At 37.1% G+C, this 19741-nt stretch overlaps 1 long non-coding RNA gene across 1 annotated transcript in view; it reads right to left on the bottom strand.

Annotated features, from left to right (window-relative positions):
• Positions 1-556: 556 nt before the first annotated feature.
• Positions 557-19741, bottom strand: part of LOC113968283 — a 31214-nt gene continuing 12029 nt past the window's right edge. Inside the window, exons 2-3 of the long non-coding RNA XR_003534470.1 lie at positions 1771-1890; positions 557-715 (exon numbers count right to left, since the gene is read on the bottom strand). This is a non-coding gene — a long non-coding RNA (uncharacterized LOC113968283). The remainder of the gene's footprint in view (positions 716-1770; positions 1891-19741) is intronic.

Here is a 19741-nt window from a genome sequence, read left to right as displayed (position 1 = left end):
GTAACCTCTTGGTCTAATTTCATCACAGCTCAAAGGCAGGCACTTAACCAAGCACTTGGTAGCCTAAAATGCTATTTGTGTACTCAGGAAAGCATCTCAGGAAACCTTTCTGAACTTACTTAGACACTCAAGACACCTTAGGAATCTAAAGTTTCAGGCTTTTGCAGTGCATCGGTAGGAGAAAATAATGGTCTTTCAACAGGGTAAGAGTAAGCTTGCTTGCCTGTCACTTGTAAGAGTCTACCTTTAGCCTCAATGGTTGGTAAAACACTTTGGCAGCAAGGTTGGGATGGCATTACCAGCATTCTCCTGCAGCTCATGTTGATCCTCTTTCAGCCACCACAGCTGCTTCCTCTACTGCCTGCCTCCATTTTTCACTGATCAATTAAATCTTCTATTTATAACAGAATAAGGCATATAATTTGTATGGGGTATTAGGATAAGCCAGTTTTGTAGCCAAATAACATTAATAATCACATAATCCTGAGTTAAAGCCATCATCTTCTATTTATTCATAACCTGAAATTTGCACAGAGGTAGTGAATTCATTCCCAGCTGTTGACAGAACTGGCAACAAAGTCAATTAACCTTCTCCACATAGAAAAGAAGGTAAAATCTGCCGCTTAGCTTTCCAAGCTTCATTTCTAAAACTCTGCCTTCCCTCCACAAGGAGCAATTTGAGTAAGTGGTTTCTCTGCAGGCAGTCTTCAATGGTCTTGTCAGGAAGCAAAAGAAAAACAAACAAATGAAACAAACAATACAATGAGTAATAATGGCTAATAAACAGGGAAGTGCAGCAATCTAATCCTATTATAATTTTCTATTTTTATACACTTGGGACAAAATCCAGAAGTGATGTGAATCAGTTAAGATTGAAATTGGTCCTAATTCTTGCTGTCAAAATCTCTCTCAGTGAACCAGAGAGGGGCTGAGGGGGGGATCTATCTATCTGAATATTCACCTCCCAGTAATAGAAAGAGTGAAATTTTTATTTTTACATAGATGATTCTTCTACATGCAAATTCCAAAACACTGTTAAAAAAAACCTCTATATGCACATACATATATATACACATATGTTCATACTGACTTATCTATACACATGCACACACAGAGAGACATTACAATGCATTTGTTTTAAAAGCTAGATTATTATTTTACTGTCCCCAATCACTGGAATACCTTACACACACAATTTGTCAAGGAGAAAATATGTGATGTTGAACTATTAGTGAAGCAGTAGTGGTGTTGTTTTTTCAATCTACATGTTTTACTGAGAAAAGCAGCTCCCCGCACTTTGCCTTATCTGCGCTTCAATCATTTGCCCATAGTGGGGTCAGTTGTTGTAATACAACCAGATTTAGGGTACTGAAGCTTTGTTCATAGGACTGTCTAAAACAAGGTAATATTCCCAGTATTTTCCCTAACCAACAAGATGAGGAGTTTTATGTCTTCTGTTTCCATAATTGTTAGTAATAAATTTACTTCAGCATATGGATGGAGCAATACCACAGAGAGTAAGTGGTGTGCGTGACTGCCAGTTTTTGAGTGCACATGCCAGCATCTGGGGTCAGATTCTTCCCAATGCAGTTCTGCTTTCATGCCATTACTGTTTTGCCTTCCTCTTGTAATCTCATTCTTGTCACATGCTGGACAATGTTTGGTATAGGTGGGCCTTATTATTATTTTGATTATTTATTTTATAATGCTCTTTCCTACCTCCTTAATAAAAACAAAACATTCAAGCAATCAGAACATTATATCTCTTACCATTGCAATTCTAATCACTGTTGGCAATTTTTTGCTTGGTGAAGGTTTGGCAAGCATTAAGCAAGTTTGGCCCCACTAGTGAATAAAAAGTTTCACTTTTTCTTCCTGAATGAGTCTATCCTGGAAAAAAAAATACAGAGCTCATTCTAGGTACCTGCTGAAAGAAGAAGAAAGACTCCTTTTATACTTTTTGATTTCTGCTATTTTATGAATCTTTGCCATTTCATGTGGCTAGTAGGTGGGTTTGGTGCTCATTAACCACAATCCTCTCAAAACTGGATGACATTTAAACCTTCTGCCAGGACACAATGCCCTGTCCTTGGATTACTTTTGACTTTGGAGGAAAATAGTCCATCATTAGATGATCTACCCTTTTGCAAATTCAGCTAGATTTAACAATGGCAAGTTAGATGATGAATAATAGGGCAAACCATCAGGATTTCTTCCTGTAGGAATGACAAATATGAGTGTCTCCTCTAGAAATCTCTATGTATAAATGTGTTAGTTTTACTTTACCTTACTTTACGGTGACAGTTCCCACACTATCATAATGTTCTCAGATTACTGTAATGGATTGGGAACATTTTCACTGGTCAAAAAATTTTGATAAGTTAATATCTCTGTAGTGGCTTTTGACACAAAACATGTTGTCTGTCAGCAGAACACAGCCTGTTTTTAATGAAACTAGTTCTTCAAGAGAGAGGTGAAATCTGGGCCCAGATTCCTCATATTTTGGTCGGAGTTTTTAAGGAGTTGTGAGTTCTTTTTTTTGGTAATTATTCCCTGTTAACCAGTTATAAGTCTATCCTTACGTATATTTCAATTGTCAGAATCACTCTCATTGAATTTTTAGTAAATTCTTCCAACAATTATGTATAATTTCTCTCCCTGACAGTGGTGTGGATGTTCTTTTACTCTCTCATACTTACAATCAGGGAAAAGACATATTGATCACTATTAATGAGATCAGTCTGACGGGCAGATAAGTCTTACTGTTTAGTGATCTTTTCTAATCTCAGACTACAAATTGCCTGGCCAGGTCAGCTATTAAACAGCATGCATTAATTCAATGACTTCTAATTGCTTTTCTAAGTATAATTTAAAGCATTGAGTCATAATAATTTCACTAAATTCTTATTAGTTATACAACAGTCACTCTTGCTTTAGAATTAACCTGATATGTGGAAGGTAAACAGACAGGTCAAATTGCTTTCCCATAACTTTTCTGTTTAAAAGTTTTGTTTCAAATTTCAGCCAGCAAAGAAGGCTGAACCCAAATTAATTACAGCTTTATTGAACTCAAGGAATCAAAGTTATCACTTCAATAAGGGCTTCCTCTCATTAACACAATGACTTAATTGACTTTGTCTCAAATTTGTAATCTGATATAGAATTTTCCTGTTAGCTTCATTTCAGTCTTCCTATACATGGGTGCTTCTCATAAGCCTTTTGCATGTATAATTAGTAGTAAGGATTTTTTTTTTATCTGAAGGGTAAGAGGTATAAATTGGACATTAAAGCAAATTTTTCAGACCAATGTAAAATCATATATAACTAGGACAATGGCTGATGGCTTTAAATTGAAAGATTACAGATTTATAGTAGATATGAGGAAGAAATGGGTGGTGAAACACTGGAACAGCTTGCCCAGAGAAGTTGTGGATGCCCCAACCCTGGTAGTATTCAAGGTCAGGTCGGATGGGGCTTTGAGCAACCTGGTCTAGTGAAGGGTGTCTCTGACCATGGCAGGGAGTTGGAACTAGATCTTTAATGTCCTTTTCAACCCAAACTATTCTACAATTCCATGATACTTATCCATATTCAGGTCTTTACATAAAATTGACTTAAATTTTGATACTCTTTAACATCCATGACTCCTACTTACATTAGAAAGATTTTCAGAAATATCATGCGACTCTTATTAAGACACCATATGTCATGTTTATTCAAGGCATGCACACAATAGTGTTATAGAATTTGTTACACTTCAACCACCAAATATTAAAATAATGCCACAATTTTTAGGGACTGTTATACTAATGAAAGGACTCCATTGACAGAAGATCAAAGAAAACCAAAGCTGCAGAAAACCATTCCTGCAGAACTTCACCCACAAGCCAAGTGCAAGGGAGGGTACTTTAGTCTCTAGCACTCCATTATTTAGTTTCTCAAAATCAGGCCTTAGAAAATAAGGGCTATCTGTGTCTCTGCTGATATTTCCTTTTTCTACCTGTCTCTTTCCAAATAATAGTTTTGCTGTACACTTAAGACAAGGGTTTTTTTCTCAACTTCAGCTTGGATTACCTTTCTTGTGTTCAAGAAATACTAATTCCATTTCCAAAGAAACAAAACATAAGAAAGAAAGTCCTACAGTGCCCTGCAGGCCTCATATAAGGCCTTAATCATTTGAAGTACTTAAATCAAGTTTCTTCTAGAATGGAAAACAAAACCCTTCCTGTCCAGTACAGTTCATGAACTTAAAGGATCCTTCTGATTTCATGGTCGTAATTAAGAAATCTGTAATTGCAACACTCTTCCTTATCTCCACCCCCATCCCCGCCCAGTAGTGTCTCTGCCGCCTTTAATTGGTTGGGGTTTGGATAAAGACTGAATCATGTGTTCCTTTAAAGGAGCTGTCACTTCCACTCAAACACTTATCAACACCCTTAAAGTTATTTCCAATTTGAATTAGGAAAACTGGAATCTTGGTGGCAGGTATAAGCAAACATGGGGTGGGGGTGTGTCCCTCCTAATTCACCTATAAATATCACTGACTTTCTTTTCATCTCTTACAATTTCAGCTTCCTGGGGTGATATGAGCTAATAAAAACAGGAACCGTTACCTTTTCACCTTATATTTATTATTGTTAATAATAATATCTTATTCTTGCATATAAAACTGCCAACCAGAATGTACACTGAAATAACACTTCTTCCATTAAAATAATACACACATGTCTTGGTTTTGGCTGGGATATGTAATCAGAACCTTAAGAATACATAATTTAAATATTCTTCAAATCATTGAGATGTTATTTTTGTTGTTATTTTTGTCAGTGGGTTAGAATTTCATGGTTGTTCTCCACTTGTTTTCAATCCAAACACAGCTTATTAGTATGTGGGAATGCTAAGCCTTTTGTCAGATTTTGACATTTTCATCATGTTACACAGGGATACACCTATTACGGACATTTATAAACATCCAGCTTGTAAATGCAGTTTTTTGTCAAAAAAGCTCAATTCTGAATAAACCTGCCTTAACATTTAAAAATTTCAAAGGCAGAGGATATAGAGAGATCACCTTCTTATATGGATTTTGTCTAATTCTGTGGGAGAAGCAGCCTGCTGTTTTAATTAATACCATTAAATGACTGCTATACTAGCAGATATTGATTTCAGCAGGGGCTATTTGTCTCCTAGGCTGACATTTAATATCTGTTAAAGGGATTCGCCTGCTGAGTCACTTCAGCAAAAGCATTACATTAGGACTACAGCCAAACTTGTTGGTACCAGCAATTCTCATTGAAAACATCTTTCAATCAGCATTGAGAAAAGCTAAAAGCAAGGCAAAGTTTGACTTGGCAAGATTAGATGAATGGCAGCAGAATACAGAATAGGGAGAAAGCCTCAACAGTTAATTTTGGTAGTTTTCTACACTGCACGAGTAACACATCACCTAATAGAAAGCATCCTGCCTCAACAGAAAATAAATTCTGAACTCTCATGTCACTTCTTATGACTGTATCAGCGTAGTTGAATAAACTCTCCTGTTCAGATTAGGAGTAAGAGCTGCCTTGCCCTTTAAGAAGAAAAGAACGTGGATTTACAACACAGTGCAACACACGCCCTTGCTTTCCTCTGTTTAAACCAATTGAGCAACTCTAGTTTACACCAGTGTGTTCATCCTTCTATTAAATTTCAAGATCCTTCTATTAAATTTCAAGTGAGAACCCGATCTTAACCTGAATTTTTTCCTGAATTTGGTAGTTTTCCTTCAGCCTTATTTTAAATGCCTCCTCTACCCTGGCTACTAAGACAATGCACCGTATATTCACGTCTAAATCTAAAACTGAAAGTTTTGTAATAGTTCAAAAAGAAGCTACCTAGTTTTTGTGACATTCTTAATTTCTTTTCTGCTTCTTGATGTAGTCAAAACCATGCAACTCCTATAATGTAGAAGCTGGCAGCAACTTTTCAACTAAGGCATTCCTGTACCTAGAACTGGATTCCTCCACCTTCAGAGTTTGATTCCAAGAATTTCTTACCATCTACCACAAAACAGAGACTATCACAGTAAATATCCCTGTTTTCACCTTAGAAAAAAGACAATAAAAGAGAAAAATTTATTACACCCTGATCATTAAACATTTGTGTTCATCATTGAATATGAATGTTTGGACCAGCTCTGACAGGAATGCTAAATCCAGAGTATCATGAAACAGCCGGTACCTTACAATAAAAAGATAAAAAAGTTATCTAAATGATGAGAAACCATGTTGAATACCACTTTTCCTGGTTTGGTAGAAGAGGAAGGACACAGGGCTTCCAAATTTGAGGGAATTAACCATAACTGTTATATTTTGGGAGAGAAAGACATCACAACTCAACTGACTCTTTCAATTTGTTTTGCAAGAAAGATTCAATGACTAACTAGGGCCAGAAACTTTAGCAATTACTATAATAGAATGTGCTTATTTTGAGGGTTTTATTTGTTTGCTCTACCTTTGTTCAGTAATTATGTCTCTCTTCCCAAAACGAGCAACAGGGTGAGGTGGAGTGCCGTGGAACAGGAGTCAGGCACTTACACAATTCCTATCTGCTCAAGGCTACAAGGTGGGCCAAATAGGACAGTCAGAGCAAGGACTTGGGAACTGGGTGCAGACAGCCTCACAGAAGACAAAGAAACTGAAGTCTACAGAGTATAGTTTGGTGCCACTTAGAAAGCTATAATGCTGACTAGAAATGAGGATCTTCCACAAAGTCCTAGGGTGGGTAAGAAACTCCTTATAAGACCTTTATCACTGTTCTTCCTGAGTGACTCTAAGTTTTCAATTTTAAACATCTCTGTTGCTAGTTTTCTTTGAATTAAAATTGGCTTTTGGTGTTAAAATATTTATTATTCCTTAAAAATTTTCTAGGAACATACTATCATGTAAAGATATAGGCAGATGTCCTAGCTTTAAAATTGCTGTTATTATTTCCCATGCACTTCATGAATATAAGCTTGAAAACTAATTGACAACTGACAATTCAAACTAAGAGACAGGAAGACTAAAAGTTAATTCTAGCCATTCTGAGGCTAAGGCCTTGCAAGCATTCAACACAGCATCTCCAAAACAGAACCCTCAAGGCTTATTGTTTGTGTCTCCAGTAAGTCTGTATAATCATCAGCATAACAACTTTTTCCCAAAAGCATGATTATTCATTGCTGTGCACTTGTGCAAAACTCATATTTAGATCATGTTCATGCTACCACAAAGCAAGTAGTATTTTAACTCACTTTGCACTGGCATGAATGATGACAAAATAACAAGCAGTGATAAATCATCTCAATAGATAGGTTTCCTAGGAAACTGAAATTATCTACGATTTTCAGAATCAAATTTAAAATAAAATATTTAAATAAAAACTAAATGGTTATAAGACTTTTTCCTTCCCATTTTGGTTCTGATGATATCTCCTATGAGAATTCTCTCTTATCACTGAACTCCTTGCCAGAAATCTGGATAAATGTCCTCTTCACGTTACTATGTACTGTAATAATTTCCTGCCATTCTGTTCCAGATTAATAAGCAAATACAAAAGGAAATAATGCCTTTTATACAGAAATGTATATAACAAGATTTGTTCTCTACCAAATTTTAAGAGGTGAATTTTTTGGAATTTTGTCATAAGATTTTGCCAGAGAGTCTGTTTTTTATTTAGAACAAATAAGACTATATATAAAAACCCCCAGAGAAATACTGCAGGTGAAAGGGTAAATTCCATTTCTAGGATATACTGTTTCTGTTTTTAACTTCTTTTCACTAACAGCAGTTGAAGAAGTTTTTAAGAAACTTGACACAAACACATTTTACCAAGTTAAAGCAGCAAATCAGACATAAATGTTTTTTAAACAAATGTACCACAAAAGACCATTTTCTAAATTGGATTGAACTGATGATGGCCATGATATCTTTTAGTGTAACTCCACTGAAACAAACATACAGAGTGGTAGGGTTCTGTTTGTGTTCTTGTTTCATGTATTTTAGGAACAGAAACTCTCATGTCTGAGCTCTTCTCTAAGACAAGCACACAGAGCATCATTGCAGCATCAAGTTCAGCTTGAAGTTCATTGTACTCTTTAGAAAAACACCCAGTGTTGCAAAGTGTCCAACAGTGAAAAATCTGCCTCAACAACCTAAGGATTTCCTACCTAAACTTTTAAAAATATGAGCCCTTTCCTATATTTGACTGACTAGGTCTAAGCCAGATCGTGCTGCACTGCTGTATTTATATATTGCTAGATTAAAAGTCAATAATTATCTACTTCCAGAAAGTAGATCCTGTGTTAACTGTCTTCAAGTCATCATTTAAAGATGTCTTTGAAAAAATTAATAACATTCATTATCCTGGGCCTGTCAAGGCAGGTGTGACTCATTAGGTAGTGACCCTGGACCACCCTTCCTGTTCCTTCAAAAAACCCTTTGGTTTGGGGAAAGGGGTGTTCCCAAGCAGGAATGTGAGGCAAAACTGGCAACATTCTATGTATGAGGCCAAACTCCATCCTGTGCAAAGACTAGTCCAGAGTTATGTTTCACTGCTAAAAAAAAAGGAAAAAAAAAAAGAGGTGGTATGAGTTATTATTCAGTGTGCTGTGAAGTGATCGCAAATGTGACACGGTTGACTCATTTTCATACACTCTCTTCAGATTTTCATTCCTTCTTCTTGTTCTTTTGGTTCTTGTAAATGAGAAGAATGTCTTTTACAACAGATGAGGAAAAAAGCTATTTTTTCATTCATACATCACGAGTAGGAGGTAGGTGGAAAAAAGTAGATAATTTCTCAGGCACTTTAACAGATCATCAAATAGCAAATAAAATATTTATCTAAATCTTAAGAGTTGATAAGCCATCTGTAAGAAATAATTATCTGTATTTTCTGCAGAATCTAAATAGCAGTCATTGTAAAGATTCCCTGAGTTTTACTGAATAGTCCAAATTAATTTTTTTTCTGTTTTAAAATATAACTGTAAAGAGAGTTAGAACAAGTAGTACCTAACTAACAAATCTGCACAATGTACAAGAGAGAAAGAAATTCAGTGTGAGAATGAATGACAGCAGGAGAAGCACTTAGATATTTACCAGAAACAGACTCAATGTTATTTACACATTTTTCTTCAGCCTACTTCTCTGCTGAAGTACACTGTTCTTACAGTGTTTCTTCTGTGCAGTTCTTCCTGGCAGTAGGATTTTAATTCAAAAGCTGCTAAATCCAGTCTTAGTCTATATATTCATTTCATTGATGATCAGGCCTTATATGAGCAGAAGGCAGAAAAAGGCTTCTGAATTTCTTTTAACACTTGCATTATAAAGGCACTTCTATCTGTAGTACAAAGACACCCCAAAGAGCCAGATATGATTTGCAGTTTCTAATTACTTGCTCTAGGAGAGCTCAACAACTCATTTTTTTATATTTGTGTAATCTTCTCCTGAGAGCAGTTCCCAACATGAGCAACACTCGCTTATTTTCATAACATTTCAAAAATGTGCTGGGCTATTGCCCCTTCCACCTCTGTGTCCTCAGGGCACTGTTCAGCTCAAATTGTACTACTGAGAGAGAATTTGGCCTTCAGCACTGTGTTAACAATATATTAGCCAAGATCCACATGTTATAACTCAAGCATGGCGAGTCTCTATCCTGCTATGCTACTGTGCCCCTGGGCTTGCAGCTAAGCACTTAGCCATCTCAAGCACTTCTTCCATTAGCTATGGAGCTCGGGGTGCTTTGGTGTTTTGTTTTTTTCTCTCTTTTCTGATGGTATGTGCCTTTGTCTTGTTGTTGTTGTTTTTCTCTTCAGCTTCTGGCATCCCTCAGCTATGGAAAGATACTGATTTGTTTACGTGCAGTAAGGCTGCAGCTTTCAATGAATAGCTTGCAGTGCAGAAAAATATGAGAGTCACAAAGTGCTCGATTAGTGAAGCTTTCTCCAGTCAGCTGCCATGTGGGTGTAATATCACCAGTGTCACTTTTTATGTGTCACTTTTCCTCAGACTTTGTGCACTTTGAAAACTGTTGTAACTTTCTCTTATACTTGATCTTGCTTGGTTAGAAAGCTGGAATCCAGGAAGTGCACACCAAAGTGAACAATGGGTTTGTTGCATATTCACAGTATATTTTACCAGAGGCTCTCCACATGTTTTGGAAACATTAATTAATTACTCATTCTGTGAGGCATGCACACATTATGGTCTAAATTATATAGCTGAGGAAACTGAAGTTCACCAAGCATCAAGGCCTAGCATTTGCAGAGGCTGGGCACCCACTGGTCCCAACAAATCAGAATTTAAAGCATTGAGCACTTGCAAATACCTTCCAGCAAGGCTGCTCATAAAAAGCACTGCAGATCTGGAAACAGCTCAGGAGTCCTAATTCCCAGCCCTACACTCATTGTCTTTCCCATAACTCAATGAAAATTAAATGGATGGAGACAAACATCATGAACAGGGTCAGAGATCTTCAGTTACTGATTGTGATGAAATCAACAACTGTAATAGGTATTTTAATGCGCACTAAGTTAATGTTTATCATCATAGACTGCGATGATTTTCTGTTATCAAAAAGAAATATCAAGAGGCTAATATCCCTGATTCAAGAACATAGAAAAATTAAATCTTGTTTAGTTAAAAAAAAAAAAGTTTTTCTAATCTCTCTGGCAATATCCTATGTTGGTGGCAGGGTATTTTGCCACCAACATAACCTCTTTTAAGGTTACACAATTCTACTTTGGTCTTTACTGCTTTATGAAACAGGTAAAACTCAGAGTAAAGTCCTCCCTCATTGCCCAAACATTTGGATTTGATCTGCCTTAGCCTTTTTTGTGGTAAGAGGTATATGCTTGGAATAAACCCTGGGGTATTTTGTTCTTCACACAGTGGATAAATCCTTTCTATGTGCAACCGTAGATATTGGGGCTCAGAGCATCCTTTCGCATCACTCTTTTACACTCTATGTGGTGATTTTTCCCAGATTTTTCATTCTGACTTTCAAGCAGAGCACATTGAGGGTGCATGTGTTAGGTTGTCAAGTAATCCCAGGGAGAAAAAAAGGAAAGGCATTTGTTCTTCGAGCATACTTTTTAGACTTGATTTTTTTGTGATTTTCATATGATCAGATGGTTCCAGCTTTTGAATAAAAATTCCATTCCTTTTTTATCTGGCAGCAATACACTGAGAAAGAAAATATCCATCACAGAAATACTGGGATATGTAATTTCTGCAAATCCTTGTTCTATTCCTTGCCACTGTGTTAGAGGTGCAGAAAAACACTAAATTTGTCCAAGTATAATTAATGATATGATTATAGGGGTGTGAGTTGTTTTAAATAAGAAGTCTTTATAGTATGCAAGGTTTCGTTGCACATATGTATTAAATACATTTTCTAACTTCATTGTTCACTGTTTAAAACTTTTGTAATAAATTAAGAATATCTTTCAAAGTTCCTGCTGTGCCTTTTTTTCCCCTCAGCAGAAAGATATGATTATAAAAAGGGATGTGATGTAGTAACATTTTCCAGTTTTTCTGCCTTTTTTTTGGGGGGGCAGGGGTGTAGAATCAAGAAAGGAATGAGGTTATGCAGAATGGAGGATTTTATTAAAAGCCAAATACTATTCATCCCTTTAATTCTCCAGTCAGATATTTGTAACTAAACACAGTTAAATGTTGACGTTATCTTTTTGCTTGAGTGAATTCAAATGAATTCTTGTACCATAGAGAATATTAGTTTAATTTTTTTCCTTTAATTTAAAGCCCTGGAGATGTTTATTTTTGTTCTCTATTTTATAAACTCTTCAGGCTAGGTGGCATGAAATCTATGTCTTGCACAGCACTGAACACACCATCAGATTTAAGCAAATTGTAAATAACAATAACACTAAATTGTAAACACAACAAAGCGCCATTTTCCTGGCTTTAAAGTGTGCCTGGCAGAATTTGAAAGATCTGGAATTTTTGTCTGAATACATGTGCTGAGTCAAAACAAAGCCCTCAAGTCTTATTTTTAAGCAAACCCATCTCCCCAGAATGTTTTAAACCCAACTGTGAAATCCAGACTTCAAGGATTTAGTAGATGGAAGTATGTGATTTATTTCCAAGTTTTCAGAGTCTGAGTTCACCCACTTACTAAGAGAATGCTGGGGCTGATGTCAGTGTTACAAGAACAGTTCCTACCATATTTTTAATATGAAAAAGTGTTGAATCTTGGGAATACGTATTTTGTTCTTAGTTGCTTCTATTGTGAGAGGCCATAGAAAGAGAATTCTAAAAAAAGCAACAACAAAAAACCCACAACCAAAACAAACCCAACAACAAGACTTTGGGGGTCTTTTTCCCTTTATTGTCTAGTTCAGAGACAATAGCTGAAGCTGCTCTCTGGAAACTAAACACAATAGAAAAATAGGGGCAAAAAAAGACTGAAAAGAGAAAACTCAAGTATAATGCTGAACTTTCAATCCAGATTGTTTCCAGATTTTTTCAATCCAGATTTTAGTTATCATGACCACCTCATATCACTTTTCTAAGCCCACAAAGACTCACTTGCCACAGCCTCAAGGCACTGGAAAATTTCTTTTTTCTGATTAGACCTCTTATGGTTGACATAACATTGTTTCATAAAATTCCCTGCTCCCTTCTAACAGACACTAACCTAGCCTCTAACCACGCATTTCTTCTAATGTCTCCACTGAATTACTGCCGTCATCTCCATCTTCATTATATTCCAATGGAACTCCAAGCTAACACATGCACCCTCAAAGTATCTTAAATTCTACATTGTCTGTCAGTGACAAACAGATGTTTTGGAAGCTTATTTGTTGAAAGCAATTAATAGAAGAGCTAGCCTTTCCCTTATGTGTTAGTTATCATCCTTAATCTTATTTCTTAGTCAGATTATTTTATCAATGAAAAATTATAACATACATTTTTCTTTTGCTGATTCAGTTTTTTGTTCATGTGGAGAGTTCTGGATAAGATACTATTTTTATTTTTAGAAATACAGCAAGAAAATACAGTTAACCAGAGTTGACAGATATCTTAATGATAAATACATAAGGGGAACTATAGAAAACAATTAGAGGCTTTTACAATTAATTTACCAAATTCATTGTCCAAATCATTTGAAATAGCCAGCATGGGCTGTAACTAAAATAAAATTGCAAAACTGCATTTTACTTAACAGTGAGTTCAAATATCTGCACGATAAAGAAATACTGTTCAGAATTAGTTTTTATGGGATTTAGACAACTAATTCACCAAAGCTCCTTTGAAAATCCCAGCCTGAGTTATGTTAATTCACACTTGAGGAAGTAAAAGGAATGTGTATGCTGGTGCAAAAGTTAATTAAGAGGTGATTTTACATTCCAGACAAATGCTATTTATTCTGGACTGTATCGGATAGATACTAAGTAGGAATATATGGCACAGATTTTCTCCTGCATTGGGGATCAAAGCAAAAGCAAAACAAGGCCCCTAATGCACTCAGCTACCAGAGCTTTTTTGCATAGGACTCACTGTCACCCTGAAGGTTATGTGTGTGTGTGTATATATATATATATATATATATATATATATATATTCTGCACTGGTGAGTCTTTTCAGTTGATTTTTAAAATAAGACATTTCTATTTAACTTTGCTCAGAGTAATACATTTTTCTTGAATTCTCTGCCACCCATGTCATCATTTTACAATTTTCCACCTCTCTAATCTACAGCAATGCCTCTGCTAAACTCTTGTAAATTAAATCCCTGGCATTTCACCCAATGGAAGCTTCTCTTTAACAAAACAACACTGATATTTTTAGAATATATGCAAATCTTTAAGAACATATGCAAAGCAAATACAGTAAGTGCCACTGGTTTCTGCTTAGTGGGGTCGCAGCATTTTAGAAATCCTAACAAAGCATCTGAGTACCATATCCTGTTTACAAGAGTGAAATTATCAATAAACCCAAGAGAGAAAAAAGAGTTCTGCAAAGCCAACATTTAATCTGCTATAAAATAGAAATCCATGTTCTCCTTCAGAGATCCCTGGTAGATCAGGGGTCAAGTAACCGATTGACAAGTTTTTGCTGGTGCCACACATATGATAGACACTTCCCATCTTTCTCCTTAGCTCCAAATAGTACATAACAAAGAGCATAAGACCCTTGGCAAGGCAGAGGTTGCCTAACAGATGCTCAATTGACCAAGTGGTTTCAGGATCACAGGACAATTCTGACAGCTGTAGTGGAAAAAAGCGCTGAACCCAGATCACGTAATCGGTGAGAAAATCACCCCCAGGAATCCTTAAGGCAGTCACGCTGGGTACTCCAATAATTTTAGTGAGTACAGAACATGAGACATGTTGTACAAAAGCAGAGTCTAATTCCTTGCTGACTCAGTAGTATGTTAAATTATGTCAGGCATGGACAAGTTGTTCATGTATCTGTGGGAAATTGATGCGAGGAGTGGGGGGAATAGGGAGAGAGAAAAATTATACCTGTTCCAAGAGAAAGTACAAGAGAAAATACCAAAAAACTGCATATGTCTGAGGCCAGACTATTGTTTTAAGTAGTTCCATGTGGTAGGATCATAGTCCTCACTAACCCAAATTGTACAAATCAGAATGAACAATGAAAATCACAGCTCCTTCTTCGTGTGCTTAACAGCTGCTGGTGGCTGCTGGAACCCATGCCCTTCCTTGTGAGGGGCCCCTGCTGACACCAGGCAGGAGAAGCTGGAAGGATTGCAACCTGCACAAAGGAAGAAGCTCCTTCCTCCGTTTTCCTCTCTTGCATTGCTGTGCAGAACCAAAAGGCAGAAAACAGCACTTGAATAAATGATTTTATTATGCAGGGTACAAGAATAGGAAAGGGCTGAGTAAACACATGCGAAGAATAAAATTCCAAAGCTTGGTGTCATTAAGAGGCCCCAACTCCCCACTTCATGTGTCTGTATATCATTTCCTTTCCTACAGAGGCTAAAGTCAGTACCGTGACTGTCAGTATAGGAAGCTGGAACAGTCACATTACTGGGCAATTGTTCACAACAGCAGAGCTGCATCACAGAGGCAGAGGACTTCATGGAAGAAATCTCCCAGCACTTTTAAGAGTTTGCCAGCTGGCTAACACTGCAACATCGGGTTCATAAAGTTCTGCTGTTTTTTTAATAGGAACTGTATTTACGTGCAGAAAGAAGGAAGGTTTTGAGAGTCCAGGATAAAGGTGTGTTTATTTCGTGTCTGATTTCTACCATACAAAGGACTTTGTGTTACTTGCGTAGTCATACAATAGTCCAGAGGGTAATAGAAAACTCCTGAATAGGAGGAAAGAGAATGGACTTGGAACAGGAAGATAATCACTGATTCAAGTGAAATACAAAGGAAGCACTGTGAAGGCCTGGTCCGTAACCTTGACAAAGTTTTACATCATCTATATTTGATTCAACTTCATCATTTATCTGTCCTCTGAAATTATATAGTATCAGTAATGTTACTATAAAAACCAAAGTGTATAAGAAAGGGGAAGGTGGGTTCTAAACTGGTGGTAAGATGTCTTTTATTTTGTCTTTCGATAATACACAGTGTGCAGTCTAAGATGATACTGAAGGTGCCTCCGAGTTCCCCATTTTGAAGAGGGAAATGTGTTCACATAAGAATTGTCCATTGAACATCTTAAACCTGGTTCAAAACCATCTAGGTATTGACACAAGTTCACTTTCAAAACTGCACATCCCCAACAATCCAACAGAATCAATCCAACAGAAAACTTTGGCTACCTCTACTAAAGTTCTTTTGTACATGAGCAGTGCTCTGATAATAGAGGCAGTTTTATAGTGAGACACTACTTCCTCTATACACGCACCGTCTGAAGTCACATCTAGCAAGTCAGAAGAGAGGAAGGTGAGTTGTGTGGTGGAAAGCAAAAACAAGTTCCAATAAAAATCTCTTTTATAATTTTTCTGTCACACATGGATTGCTAGAGTTCCTGCTTTTGCACTTTCTAACACACTTTATTATCTTCTAATTATTAATTTGTTGGACTGAAAATTAGTAATAAAAAATAATTTTTAACAAGTTAGCAGTTGTTTTCTCCATGAGCTGCTAGGGAGAGTGTAAGTGCATGTAAGTGATGTGCAGAGTTCTCAGCAGAAAGGAGGTCGACATTGTGTGTGCAGAGGATCTATGATTTTCAGGTGTTGAAGTCTGACCTTAATTCTGCAAGACTTACGGTTTTCTGAAGAAGAATCTGGCAGTCAATTTGGCAGTGAATGGGAGATGGAAAAGCTGGGTCTGGCTAAAATCAACTTCTAGGTCAATTAAACATGCTGTGCAACACAGTCTGGGGATTTTGTTCAATCTTTTGTAAACACAAACAGCTAGAGAGCTCCTCTCAAAGCTGGGATTTCAAAAACAACTTATCTCCATTTAAAGAGACAAGACAGAAGCTGTGTTTTCTTAGTTCAATAACAGCAATTGCTCGGTAATGTTGGAAAGGGGACTCGTGTCTCGCCACCCTGTTCTGTGTCTCCTGACCCTCTCACTCTTTGCTGCCCTGCCCTGGAATGTTTTCCAGAATGAGTACAAGCCTTTGTCCTGGAGCTCTTTCACACTTGGAGTCACTGAAGCAGCAACAAGGAGATCTGCTTTTTCATTTGTCTTATTAATGAAAAAACACAATTTCCTTTGGCTTATGCCTATGGGTGACTCTGAGTTTTGCATTGTGCTTCAGTGAATATCTAGCCTGAATCTGTCTCGTCTGCTGAGTACTTCAAGCTGAAAGTAAACCCCTGGCAGGCCATGTTGTGTAGGACTCCTGTGTTCAGTCTGCAGAATCAAATCTTTCTTGTTAAGACAAGATTTGCTGAAAAACCAGAGCTTGCAATGCTTGTACTTTTCCACTATCAAGAGATAATGGCATGCAGATGCCAGCATGTTCCTACCTGGAAGCACTGCACTATTCGGACAGTACATCTAAAACATATGCCAGGTTTTGCACTGCAAAGTCTTGTGAAGAGAGGAAGAAGATGGATACCTAGGGCTTGTTTATCTCAGAGACATGGTCTGTAACTCTCATTCCCTGATCTTACATGATAGAGTGGAGAACCTCTAGGGCACGACAAAAGTGTCATATTGTCTTATAGATAAAAAGCTACAAATTAATTTTCTGCATTCAGATCAGAAATAAAGATTCTTAAAAATTTACAATAGTGCAGGGGGTTTTTTTCTCTGGTTTCATCCCAAGAATCTGGGACATGTCCATTGAAGCACATAACTGCAGTGGATGGAGATATTATCACTGCAACCACTGCTGTCTTCTCTCTCTCTTTTCTTGAGTCTGCTAAAGGCAAAAATATCTGGCCGCAGTTCAGCCACTCTGTTTCCTAGTTTTCACACAGATTGGCCTCTGTGAGTAGTTTAAGCTCATGTGTGAACAGAGCAGCAAAGATATGAGCATGATCCTCCTCCTGCTTCTCAAGGGCAGATGTGCAAGGAAATCAGCTGCAACACCTGTAGCTGAAAGATCTGCAGCAAGGCAAAGGATGAAAGTAGGAGACCACTGGGAAAAGAGCTGCCAACCCCCAGCTGTTCACTGTCATTACTCTGCAGACGTGCTGCAGGAATTGCCGGTGTGAGGCCCGGGAACTGGCTTCGGCCTCAGAGAACAAAGGTTAGCTACTACCTAATATTTAAACAGTTTAAGCTTACAGATAAGTTGTAACTCGAGTGGCTTAAGGAGATCTTGTACAGGAGCCTCCACAAAAAGATCTGAGAAATAGAAAATAGGAGTCCTGAGAAGAGGGGAAGTTCTGCCAGTCGGTGTCTATTTGCATAGCACTAAACCTCGCAGGGAACAAATTCTGATAGAATGAAAGAAATGTGGCTACTAGCACCTTTTGCTGATGTGAAGCACTGTAAATTTGCAGTAATTCTGGTTAGCTAGCAAACATTTTATTAACTAGGAAATATGGTAAAGAAAAGCCCTATGACAAACAAAATATTAGAAATAGAGAAAAACAGTTCAGTAAAGGAAGAAGTGATTTTTCAAATTTATTTTTTTTAAACTTAATCAAATGATTGAATAAGCTTGATTATTCATATACTCCTGGAATAGTTTAGTCTGGAAGGAACCTTGGCAGCAGGCCCATGCTCAGAGCAGGGCCAAATTTAAAGTTGGATCCAACCTGCAACTTAGACCAGATTGCTCAGCTATTATCAATGGTTAACCAACTTGAAAAGAATTTTTTTAACAGCTGTTTGCTAAGGGATAACTTTCTTATCCTTTAACTAAGTATTCACTGTGCATCTCATTTTATTTCACAGCAGAACAAAGAGACCAGACTCATGAGTTTGACATCAAAACAGAAGAATCCTGCAAGAGTTAGATTGAGAGAGCAATGCACACACCCTCCTAACTTTAAAGCATAGTGAGTACAAGACATCTCATGATGAGGTAACTGCAGCATGCAGCTCTGCCTGGGACAGACCTCAGCAAGTGTCTCTCACAGCAGAGCTAAAGTACCTTGTCATGGAATGACTCACAACATTAGGCAAACAGGTAAAAATACAGCTTCTTTAGCATTTAATTAAAGGTCTTAAATAAAAAAAAAGTAACAGAAAAATGTTTTAAATAAAAAAATGCAGTCCTACGCCACACAGAGAAGCAAGAAGAGACCTGCCTCAGCAACTTTGTTTAAGCATTTCAGGCTGCATCTGCACTGTTTTCTCTCTCTATGCAAATAGAAATTCATTCTATGTAGTTTATGCTCTCAATTACTAGGCCAAAAAGTCAAAAGAAAAAAAGCCTATTAAGAAAATCTTACTGTAAGCTTGACTGAGGGCTTTAGAAGAAAAATACTTTTCAGAGTAATGCAGACAACAGGCACACCTGTTGTGGGAGAAAAGTAAAGCTTAAGAAGTCATGCTTCCATGATTGACTGATGACAAAAAATTAGTGTACAGGGAGATTTCCAGACTCAGTGTATCAAAGTAAATTTGGCACTGCTTGTGAGATCTTATTTTAAACCAGTGTTTCCATCTCAGAAATAAAAACTCTTACTCTCATTAGGGCCGTGCTTGAAAAAAATACTTCAAATAAAAAGTAGTTTTTAAATCTGTGTAAAATTAATTGTATTGCTGGATTAAACACTTTTTACTTACTTATTTATTATTCAGCCAGAATTATTTAGCAACAAGCTCTAGTTCTTTTAATCTCTCTACCTCTCTGAGAGGTGCTGATAATGGACAATATTTCTGGTTCTCCAGCTGCAATTAAGAGTGTTGTTCTTCGCAAAAGAAAGGGAAACATCTGTGTTTGTCTAATGTTATGTTAACCACCTAGCAGCTGGATCACAGCACTAGGAACATAGCCCAGCAATTCTAAAGGACTCTAGAGAATTAGAGCCCAGAGACCATAAAATAGTGACAAGAGTTTAGCACATAGCCATATCAGGCTGCTTTGAAAAAATAACAGGTTTTTAGGGATGATTAACCTGGCATCAAAGTATGTATGGTACGTTATGATAAATCAGCTCTATAAGCAGGGCTGGGAAATTAGATACACCTAAACTGTATTGCAGGGATTGAAACCACAGTGTCAAAACTTCAGGGGTTTTTTGATTTCTTTTTTTGGGTTTTGGTTTGTTTTTGTGAAATGCAGGTAAATTTAAGCTTGCTTACAGAGCAAAGTTCTTTCTCCTTCAAGCCTTAGGTTTCTGGAGAGACAGGTTCTAAAAAACC

The sequence above is a fragment of the Neopelma chrysocephalum genome, unplaced genomic scaffold (assembly GCF_003984885.1).
Source record: "Neopelma chrysocephalum unplaced genomic scaffold, ASM398488v2 Primary Assembly neopelma1_67, whole genome shotgun sequence".
Lineage (NCBI taxonomy): Eukaryota > Metazoa > Chordata > Aves > Passeriformes > Pipridae > Neopelma > Neopelma chrysocephalum.
The sequence above is the reverse complement of the archived record's forward strand: the minus strand, read 5'-3'. Positions and strand labels throughout refer to the sequence as shown.